This window comes from Physella acuta, unplaced genomic scaffold (genome assembly GCF_028476545.2).
Source record: "Physella acuta isolate Inbredline_101_S28 unplaced genomic scaffold, ASM2847654v3 ptg002114l, whole genome shotgun sequence".
In the NCBI taxonomy this organism is placed as follows: domain Eukaryota; kingdom Metazoa; phylum Mollusca; class Gastropoda; family Physidae; genus Physella; species Physella acuta.
In genome coordinates this window covers 24,796-36,663 of record NW_026733615.1, presented here as the reverse complement: position 1 = coordinate 36,663, position 11,868 = coordinate 24,796, and the positions used below count along the sequence as shown (strand labels likewise).

The 11,868-nt window shown below is 29.8% G+C and overlaps 1 long non-coding RNA gene across 1 annotated transcript; it reads right to left on the bottom strand.

The window, feature by feature from the left end:
* Positions 1-9,911: 9,911 nt before the first annotated feature.
* LOC131932223 (uncharacterized) lies at positions 9,912-10,525 on the bottom strand. The gene is made up of 3 exons (XR_009384513.1): positions 10,430-10,525; positions 10,183-10,311; positions 9,912-9,997 (listed from the first exon to the last, which is right to left on the bottom strand). It is a non-coding gene; the product is annotated as an uncharacterized LOC131932223 (long non-coding RNA).
* Positions 10,526-11,868: the final 1,343 nt, after the last annotated feature.

The following is an 11,868-nucleotide window of genomic DNA, read 5'->3' as shown; positions in this document are numbered from 1 at the left end:
TATCCCGTTCGGCGTTATTCAGTTCTCGTGCTGTGTGTTGTAATAGTCCGGTTTGTACCAGTTTATGAAAGGGTATATAAGGTGTATGAAAACGTGTGTGATGGCCTCAGTTTCGTCCAGATCTCCAAGGTTAGTACCGGTTAGGTTTATACTAGTTTTTTAGCCACTGTATCTTAGTTTACTAGCTTGTGTATTTTGTGTTTAAACTAGACTGTGTGGAAATAGTGTATATACTATTAAATTCTTTTAGTTTTCAACGAGCCTGTGTTTCATTCAGTCTTGTTTTGTAACCGTTTGTGGTTGTTTGTCTTATATGTTGCGCTACGCATCGGATCACCCGAAAGGTGTGTCCGTGTGTTCACAAGATAATATATTACGTTTGTTTTGCACAAAAATGTTGTCATTTATATTGAATTTATAAGTGAGAGTGTAAGATTGTGCTTGATATAATTACATAATTGTGGTTTGATTAAAACTTTAATACCAGATGTGTAATATAGAACAGAGATGTAATTATATACAAATAAATATATTCTAACAACATTCTATTATGTACTTAAATAATTCTGGTACATTATTTTTCCATACATTATTTTTTTAGTTAGAGATCAGAAATTCATAATTTTCCTCAATATTGAAAAGGAAACGCCAGTGCAATTAATATTTCAAATGCAATGATAGCAGCAGTCTGAGCACCAATATATTCTGAATTTTTTATGCTTGTTATCATGAGACTAGATGGCATGGTCAAATGATAGAGGATTTGTCTGCTAACATAAAAGTCTAGAGTTCAAGTGCTTGGCTAGAGTCCCTGACTCCACCATACTCTGATGTGTACCTTACTTATGTTAGAAAAAGTAAAGGCGTACAGGCCTAGTACTAAGCAGACTATCCCTTCATATGCTGAGGTCACAGAAATTGTTGAACTCTACTTTACTTGCTATTTTATTCATGACAATAAAATCTATATACTCTAGTTATACTCTAGTTAAATGCTACTTCCTACATATTTTCTGTTACTGGTATAATTACATGACAACACTCAATTATTATGCTAGTAGGCAGGTCTATGTTTTTATTTCCATTTCACATGAGACAAAATCAAATACAAAACTTTAAATTGATACACAAAACACATTCACTAAATAATGACACAAATGCACTTTACTCAGAGCAATGAAAAATTCATTACTATATTATTATATTATTATATTATTATATTATTATATTATTATATTATTATATTATTATATTATTATATTATTATATTATTATATTATTATATTATTATATTATTATATTATTATATTATTATATTATTATATTATTATATTATTATATTATTATATTATTATATTATTATATTATTATATTATTATATTATTATATTATTATATTATTATATTATTATATTATTATATTATTATATTATTATATTATTATATTATTATATTATTATATTATTATATTATTATATTATTATATTATTATATTATTATATTATTATATTATTATATTATTATATTATTATATTATTATATTATTATATTATTATATTATTATATTATTATATTATTATATTATTATATTATTATATTATTATATTATTATATTATTATATTATTATATTATTATATTATTATAACTATACTAGCCTACTTATCAAGTTGTGAACTAAAGTGTTAACACAAACACTATCATGTATCAGTTTTGTGATGCAATTTTTAATATCTTTTTTCCTAAACTGTTGTATATTGCAATATGTAGACAATAATTGTAATAATAGTGTGCAGATATTAAAATAAATACCAAAAATTAATATATTTTAAAACTTTGTGAACAATTTATTGCTAAATATTATTACATATAATATTTTCATAAAGTATACTCAATTACTAACCAACAATAATTACGATTTACAAGTTATTATAATTTATATATTAATTCTAAACATATTATTAACATTAAACCTAATCCGAAATATAAGATAATCATAAGGTTCGGTTAATGAATGGAAATGGCAAAGGCTATAATGTGGTTAGTGAAACATTTTTTGCAACTAGTAATCTAATTTTAACATAATATCAAGGAGATATAGTAACTTTCACTGAAAAATCATAAAATTAATTATACAATTTTTTTTACTAAGAAAAACATTTTAAGTTTACATTTAGGATTTATTATGTTCCAAAATTGTTTTGGTAATATTCTAAGGTTTTTAAAAGCAAAAGAAATGGTTTGCTGATATGTCAGTACATAATGTTTTCATTGTATATAGCTTCACTAAAAGGAGAAAGGACTTTCTTAAACTTTAAACATTTAGCCACTGGATCACTTGCCATCACAGGGGGTAGTTCCATGGACTGATAACTTGAGTCTTCCCTTGTACGCTGTCTATTACTAAAAGTAAGTACATATTATTTTAAATGTTAAAAAATACACCAGGCAAAGTATATTAAAATACATACATTTTGAGTGAATGTAAGTACTAGACAATGTAGATTAAAAAACACACCTGAAAATAAAAAATTCTTTACCTTTAAAATTTTAAGCTCTAAGTAAAATATATATTTATTTAAAAAAGCCACCAGAGTTAAATAAAACGAATAAACAAAATTGTGAATTTTTATCGAAATAATTTTCAAAGATTAGATTAGGTTGGCCTGTCACCACTCCTGGGACAAATGCCACTGACAAGAGATATCCAGGCATCTCTGTCCAGTGCTAGTCTTTAGCCTAGTAATTTTTTGACTGAATGATCCCAATTACTTTATAATCACTGACAGGATTTAATAATAAAAAGTAAATGTAAGTACTTACTCATTAATAGACTTTGAATATAGATGGTATTTAGTTAACTGCTTTTGATGAACAATAACATAAACAGCAATAACCACAACAATGATGATAAACACACCAATTCCAATTGAAAGTCCTAGAATTAAGGCCAACCTGTCTGTTAATAAAGAAATTACATCAAATATAAAATTAGCACATTTTGATTTGCCTACAGACAAAAATAGCTAAATAAAGTTATTTAAATAAAAATATATTGTCAATTTTTTGAAATACCTGTATCTTTTATAATTGTCTTACACTGTGTAAGATTCTGATTATTTTCGTAACAATTTTCATTGGATGAACATGATTGAGATAACTGAGTGTACAGATCACAAGTATTGTCTGGAACTATTAATTAACACAAGAATTAGCAGAAACTGAAGAAAATAAACAGATGATAAAAATATTTTGTTTGAGGTAGGTAGGTATATGCAATTGAAAATATTTTCAGGAATTATTAAGATTGGTTACTATGTGAACTGGGGGACTACGTGTCCTAAGCAGTAGAGTGCTAGACTGCTAACCCATAAGTCTCGAGTTTGAATTGGGTCCCAGGCAGTAGAACTTCTCTTAGTCTACCCAGCTCTCATTGGTAACTAACTTATGTTAAGGAAAGTAAAGGCTACTGGGGAAAGTGCTGACCACACATTCCCTTCACATACTGAGAATCATAACTTTTTTTTTATGTGAACTATATTAATAATGCAGATATATATTGTTTATATTATGAATGGTAGGTGGATTAAAAACAGCCTAATGCTACTAGAAAAAAACATATCAGTAAAATATTTTATTAATAAATCATCTAGCTGTGTAACAGAACAGTAAAGACAAGCTGACATTATTTGAAGGCTTCAACTATTTTATTTATAATTTGAAATTATAACTCACTTGATTGGTTTTGTACTAAAACATTCAAGATTTCTATGATGTCAGAACCAACAGTTATATTTTGATTATTTATTTAGCTGTATAACAGAACAGTTGCATTATTTTTAATTTAAACTTATAACTCACTTGATTGGTTTAGTACTAAAACATTCATGATTTCTATAACCCACAGTTATATTTTGATTATTTTTTAAACTGATGGCATACATGGATGCAGAATAAGCAGGAGTGCTGGTATAAGTCAGGTCTACCACAATGGCTGTATGAACTATGACAGATCCATCCCTGTAAATGATTAAAAAATCATAATCGGTAAAAAAAATTTGAATTAGTATTATGATGATTTTCTAGATTATTATCAAACTAAAGTGAAATGACTATACACTTTGTATTGTTGACAAGTTCAGTTTTTGTATAGCATCAAGTGCTCATCAGAGAATAAAAATAAAAAGAATGCGAGAATATGGTGGGTTTATTATTATTGACACAGATAGGTTTGGAAAGTGTTCATTCAACATTACAGTTGATATTATTATACTTACGTGAACTTTGAAATCACAAATGGAAGAATTTCTTTTCCCACTTTATTTCCACCTAACTTGTTTAACTGAAATAGTTTTATTTATTTTAAATAATATAATGTTTATAATACTTTTCTAGCATACAGGAGGTCCATAAATAAAACACATTTATGAATATAAGGGTGGGGATGGTCAGACTTGATGAATATGTGCGATGAAGAAGAATGCATGGGGAAGGGTTCAGAAAGTTTGACATTATACTTTTGCATTTTGAACACTTAAATTTTGAAATGGAATTTTAGCAGTTTTTTTGCCTTTAATTTGTATTATAAAAAGTTATCAATGATCTTGTTAATGGCAAAGCTCATGGAATAATTTTACAAAACAAAACACAATTTCAAAAGACAAAAATGTGTCATTAAAAAAACAAAATTAAAACAATTATAATTTTTATTGCCTATTTGAAGTGGTGGGGATGAGGGGGGGTAGTTGCTGCTGAAGTGTGATTAAACTTTAGGGGCAGTGTCTAGCTTCTTGTGACATTTAATGGTATAGTAGGAAAGATGTGTTAGTAGTGGTAATGATACAATAATTGGACCTTCATTAATGGAAGACCACATATGTATTTAGTGTAATATTTTACAAGAAATAACAATAAAACATTATAAACAGTCTTACACTATCTTCAATATTTAATTTAAGAGAGATAAACTGTTTTGTGTTGTAAATAAAAACATTTGCATCAGGTACAATATTCAATCTCAGCTGCATTGGGAAACTGCGAAAATTCACTGAAGAAGATATAAGATAATGTGATAATATACAAACAATTAAAATAAGATTATATAAATTATTCATTAAGTAATAATAAACTTTTTTTGGATAAATGAATCATTTCAAGTGTTTACCCCTCAAATTATGCATGTAAATGCAATTTTTTGAAAAAGGTTAAAACTAACCTTTACAGGGCTTCGTATTGTTGACAAATAGATAACCTTGTTTACATACACAATCATATGAGCCTTGTGTGTTTTTACATTGTTTTCTCTCATCACAAGAGTAGGTGGGATCTAGACATTCATCTCTGTCTGAAAACAGAACATTATGACCATATAACACAGATTTTGTCATTTAGTACATTTAGAAATTCAGAGATTTTGCTGAAAATATTTGAAGGTTGTTACTTATATTTTAGTTGCTTGTAACTACTTATTAACGTAAAACACATGCATCTCTTTTAAAATCTATGGTTAAAAATATTTAAAATTTGTTTTTACAGTAACACCCTCAAATTTTATATTATTTTTATTTTTAAAAAAAACCATTTCATTTGATCCATTATAACTGTCCAAGAGTTGGTGATTCCTATATAAAGAATCTTGTATAATTTTTTTTTCAAAATCAGACAAACAATCCGGAAAATTCGGGGAACAATAATGTATGGATTAAGTATAATTATATTTCATAAGTAATAATTAATTGAAAATAAAGTGGTGCTTTAAAACAACAGAAGTTTGAGATAAAAGTTGATAAAATGTAGTGAATTTTAATTTTTGTGACAACATATCATTGATTGCTTGAATTTTTCACTTTCTTACTTAATTCTAATGACATGTTGTAGTGTAGGCTTATATCCAGAGACTAGCTAAGAATTTTTGACATTTTACTTGTTAGTACACACCTTGGCAGTCAGATCCATCAACTCTTTGATAACCTGGATCACATCTACACTCTGCAGATCCATTCAAATTAGTACAACTCTCATGTACATCTGGGCAGTAGCTGGTGTTCAAACACTCGTCTATATCTGTTTCACAGTTAGAGCCAGTCCAGCCTGGTTTACATGTGCAAGTTCCATTGACAGCATTGCAGTTATTGCTGTTGTCTTTTACACATGCACAAGTCTTCTTACAGTCCTGGCCATAGTGGTTCTCATCACATGCTAAAATAAAATGTAGACCACCACTTGTAAGGAATATCACACTCTGTACTATTTTATGATAATGAAAGCAGAAAAATAATGAGTAATCGCTTATATCGAGCTATGGTCATTTGACAAAAAACAGAAATGTCTGAATGAAATGGAAGAATGTTAAATGAAAAATGATACCACTAAACTGAACAGATTGAGGTCAGATACTCATTGTGTAGGAAATATTAATAAGTGTTAGGGCTATCTAAGTCATTCTGTTTTTTTTTTAAACTTCAAGGCACCTCAAAAAGTGTGCCCAAAAAAATTACAAAATGTATTTATTAATAACTATTATTTCAACAAGAGTTTGCATTTTTTAATCGGGGTATATAATACTTTACTTATTGTATTCATAGCTGCTGACTTCATTTTTTTGCATAAAAAGACTTGTAATTTGCATTTTGTCTACAAACAATAAAACAGTAAAAGTAGATACATTTTAACTTACACAAACAGCCAGTAGTGGAACTATAGAAGCCAATTTTGCAGACACATCTATAAGAACCAGGTGCGTTGACACACTCGGCATTGACTGAACATACATCACTTGTACTACATTCATCAATATCAGTACTGCAGTCTGGACCAGACCAGCCTTTTAAACAATCACAATTTCCATTTTCAATAAAACAGATTTGTGGTTTGGTGTTGGTAGTGTTGCAGGTACAATTTTCAGCACAGTTGGGGCCATAGAAGCCATATTGGCAAGCTGTAGAGATAAAATGAAACAGGCAATGCTTTTTATAACATCATTATTAGTAATGATAAATACAAAATACCATGCCTTGAAATTTTTGATTAAGCAGTACAAATGAATCACCAAATAACTCAATTTACCTCTGCAAGTTTTTTTGTCTTCTAAAAGTTCTGTCTTGTTTTGGCAGGAACATGAAAATAATCCATTACTATTGATACATTCACCACCAACACAAGGGTTATTTTCACATTCATTTATATATAAAAAAAAAACAACAAATAACAGAAGCTCATGTAGTTCCTTGTTCACTTGAATTTCGTAAAGTTTAGAAATAACATTTCCACTTTTTTAAACAATTCTATACATATTAGTACAATACCCGAACAATCATCAGTTTATAGTAGTACATTTTACATTTTTAAAAACAAAGGAAGCAAAGAAAAGAACATACCAACACAGGAATTATTAATCATGCTGTATCCAGAAAAACATGAACAGATCTGGGTATTATTTACTAGTACACACAACTGTTGACAGCTGTTTGATGCAGGACACTTCTGATTTAGGCTGCTAACTTAAATTTTACCAAACAATTTCTACATGTCAATTTCTTTACAACAAATTATAAGAATAATACTTTATTATCATATTAAAGATGATTTTAAAAATGTAATATCTGTTAACATTACATGATCTGGCAAGCAAAATGTTATTTTTTACTAAAAAATGTTATTTTTTACTACAATTATGTATACATGTAAATGAATTTGCAATGATAAATAATTATAAACAATTTAAATTTTAAAAAGTTGTATAATATATTGAAAACTTAATACAAGTATTTCCAGTTGTTCCATTTAATTCATATCCTTCGTAACATTCACAAGCAAATCCACCAAGTGTGTTTCGACATTCCTGGTCACATTTATTTAACTCTTTTACAGCACATTCATTTATATCTATTGAAAATAAAGAATTAAATTAGAAAATATATTACAAAAGTTAAATCAAAATTTTAGTGTACCTTTTTATGTAAACTGAACATTTTGTAATAAACAAGTTAATTAAAAAGTCTAGTGACATTTAAGCGCAATTTCCTTATGTTATCTAAAAATAGCTCTGTCGTAGCGTAAATCAAGAGCAGGGTTAGTAAAACCATTGGTTAGTTATTAAAACGTTTTTTATTAATTTTTTTTTCAGTATTTTACATGTTTTATTTACAATAGATTTACATGACAAAAACCATTGCGCGCCAAGCTACCGCACATGATGTCGCAGCCATTGAACGTGATGGCGCAGCTATTGAACGTGATGACGCGTGTGGTGTGGTTGGATAAAAATGCCTACTAATTCGGTCCAAATTTTAATTAATTAAAAAAAAAATTTGTGACCGATCGAAATGATATTTTTGAAAACTTTCTTCGACAATATTGTTCTAAATTATGGCAGGAATCGATTGGTACATGTTTCAAGTCGCTAAGTGGTCTGGTTGCCGAGATATGGGCCAAAAACTGCATTTTTTCGAGGTTTTTTGGCTTTTCGGGGAAACCCATGGAAGAAACCCGGAATTGTTTTGGCCTATGTTCATCCTCGTAACTTGCTTAACATAATTGCTTTTGAAACTAGTCCTCGATATTGCTTCGTTGAGGAGGAGATACGACTTAAAGCTGCGGACACACATCCATCCATCCATTCATTCATTCATTCATACATCCAGAAATGACGGGTTAATAAACGCAATTCTCCAGAATGGAAATTGCGCTAAAAAATTAAAATTATTAAAGTATGAAAGCAAATATATCTACCATTGCATTGTGTTCCATTAAAAATAAAACCTTGAGAATAACAAGAGCACTGGAAGCTGCCTTGTGTGTTAGTGCAGATCTGGTCACATGGGGAACTCAAACATTCATTGATATCTAATAACAGATTTATATGTTTAAATATAAGTTTTTATGTGTTGAACAACACACATGATTTACAAAAAAAAATCTGCAATAAAAATCTGCAACATAAATAAAACTACTACAATAATAACAAAACTAAAATACCTGAACACATAAATAAACAAAATATAACTACCTGTACAAGTATTGTTAACAAATGAATATCCCTCTTTACACTGGCAATAAAAAGAGCCAAATGTGTTGACACAACTTGATGTTACAGGACATGGTGGTACAAGACTTGAGCATTCATCAATATCATCCTGGCACCAAGTTCCTGCCCAGCCAGCTTTACACTGACATCCTTGCGTGGGGTCACATCTTGATGTACCTCTTGTGCTGCAGTTACAATCTGTGGCACAGTTCTCTCCCCAGTGATAGGCATCACATTCTAAAATAAGTTTAAGCATCTCAAGTTTTAAATTGCAAGTTTAATAAAAATAGTACAATATGTTCTTAATAGAATTGATAAATATGCATCAGATTTTAGTAAGCTTATTATTTGTAGAAAAGAATGAACACAAAAATGTAATTTGCAAGAAGATTTTTTTTTGTAATATGGCTAAGCAATATGTATAATATGAATTAAAATTATGAATTTTACAAATACATACACACGCATATATATATATATATATATATATATATATATATATATATATATATATATATATATTTATCTATTTATATATATATTTATATATACAGACATAAATACCTTGACAGGTTTTCTTATCATTCTGTAGTTTATATCCAACTGGACAAGAACAATTGTATGACCCTGGAGTGTTAAAACAGGTGCCATTGCATAGTTTCTGTGTTGCACATTCATCTATATCTTTATTAGATCATAACAAATAAAAAAACATTCAATAGGATGCTCTTTAATGAGATATTTACTACTAAAACAGAAGTTATACAACTTTAATAAAGAGTAAAAGAATGAGTAATTTTATCAAATGTTGTAATGCAATATATATAATATATACAAGACAGCATGGCTTACCTAGACAGTCAAACTGGTTATTACTCAGCATGTAACCTATAGCACAAAAACACTGTGCTGTTTCATTAGATACAGTACATCCTTGACTGCAGTTCAGGTAAAAGTTTTCACATGGATCAACATCTACAGTATCAATTAAATAGTACACAATGTTAAAGCTTATAGTAATAAATGCCCTTTGACATATTTTAAAATTATTTTGACTCATATTTTATTATTGGTTGGCTACAATAGCAATTTGAAGTTATTATTATTTGATATTATTATTACGAACATAATTTTTAAGGTCAATGCATGCTATAAGTTACCATGTTTTTCACAAGTCTTCCTGTCATCTTTTAACCTGTAGCCTGGATAACAGTCACAGTTGCTACTTCCAGGGACATTGATACATTTCTGTTTACAGCCAGATTTGTCAATTTCACATTCATCAATATCTGTTTGGTGGGAAGAAAACTGTTTTTGTTAGTTAAATATTCATTTAATTAAAATGATTTATTAAATGATTATCAGGTTTACATACAACAGAAACAATACATAAAGACTTAAAGTTACCTTTACAAGTGCCATTAGGAAGCTTTAAAAATCCATCTCTACACTCACAAATAAATGACCCTGGTGTATCAATGCATGCTTGAGAACAAATGTTTCTTGTTTCACACTCGTTAATATCTGGTTGGTTAAAAAGGAAGTTTTTTTTTTATGTTTTGATCAATAAATACTAAAACAAATGTCAAGTTTGAAAGGTGTTTTTTCGTGTTTAAAGTAAAAAAGTAAAGAATTCATTGCACCGATGAAGTAGAATTCATATATTTCTTGACCTAGGCATATGAAGGGAAGGCACGGTCAGCAATTTGCCCGGCGCCCAGGGACAACTTTTCGATTTGCCCCCCCCCCTCAATCTTTTGATTTGCACTCCCCTCAAAATTTCAATTTGTTTTTCCAACCCATTTTGGCGGCCCTAAGGTCGGCGCCCGGGGATGTATGTCCCTCCCCTCGCTACGCCTCTGGGGACATTATACTGACTTGAAACTGGTTTCGAACTCAAGACTTGCAGGTTAGCAGCCTAGTGCTCAACAATGTAGGCCATGTGTAATAGATTGAGATAATTGTGAGGTCAAGGGAACTCACTCTTCTGTATTAGTATTATATTTATATTGTTATCTTGAGTGATGTCCCTTGTGCATTGTACTTCCTTCCTCTTTCCTCATGGCTGTAAATAAAGACTGTTAACAACCAATGTGGCTCCTCGTCAGTGATTACAATCTATCACATTGGCGACGAAGGATAAATAATCTACTAGAAAGAGCACCTACTTACGCAAAAAAGAGGTTTGCTAGAGCTTATTAGCTAAGTATTTCTAGAATAATGGCGCTGTATGGCCAAATAAAAGAATTTGATTCGAATGATGAAATCATTCAAGATTACCTAGATAGGTTAAGCTTTTACCTTGAAGCTAACGACGTGACGATAGAAGCCAGAAAGAGAGCTGTTTTGTTAACAGTCATAGGGCCTCAACAATTTAGGCTACTAAAAGACTTATGCGCACCAGCTAGTCTAACTACCAAGAGCTTTAACGAGCTGAGCAAATTGCTAACAGACCACCATGCGCCTACCCCATCAAAGTTTCTATGTAGAGCTAGATTTGACAGTAGGACTCGTCAACCAAACGAGTCAATATCAGAATATGTTGCTGCTTTACGTCATCTAAGTAAATTTTGTAAATTCGGCGATACGCTGTCTGACAGACTATGTGAAAAGTTTGTGACAGGTCTAAACAGCCCTGATGTTCAAAGAAAGTTGCTGCTCGAGTCAGATCTAACATTAGAAAAAGCAATAAAACTAACAACTTCATTCCAGCAGTCATCAGAGGCGGCGAAATCTCTAACGCCTTCAGAGATACATGCAGTAAACAGCAGGTTAGTCAACAAACACCAACCCCATCAGAGCATTCCAACTTATGCTAAACAGCCTGCACGTTTAAAGCCTAGATC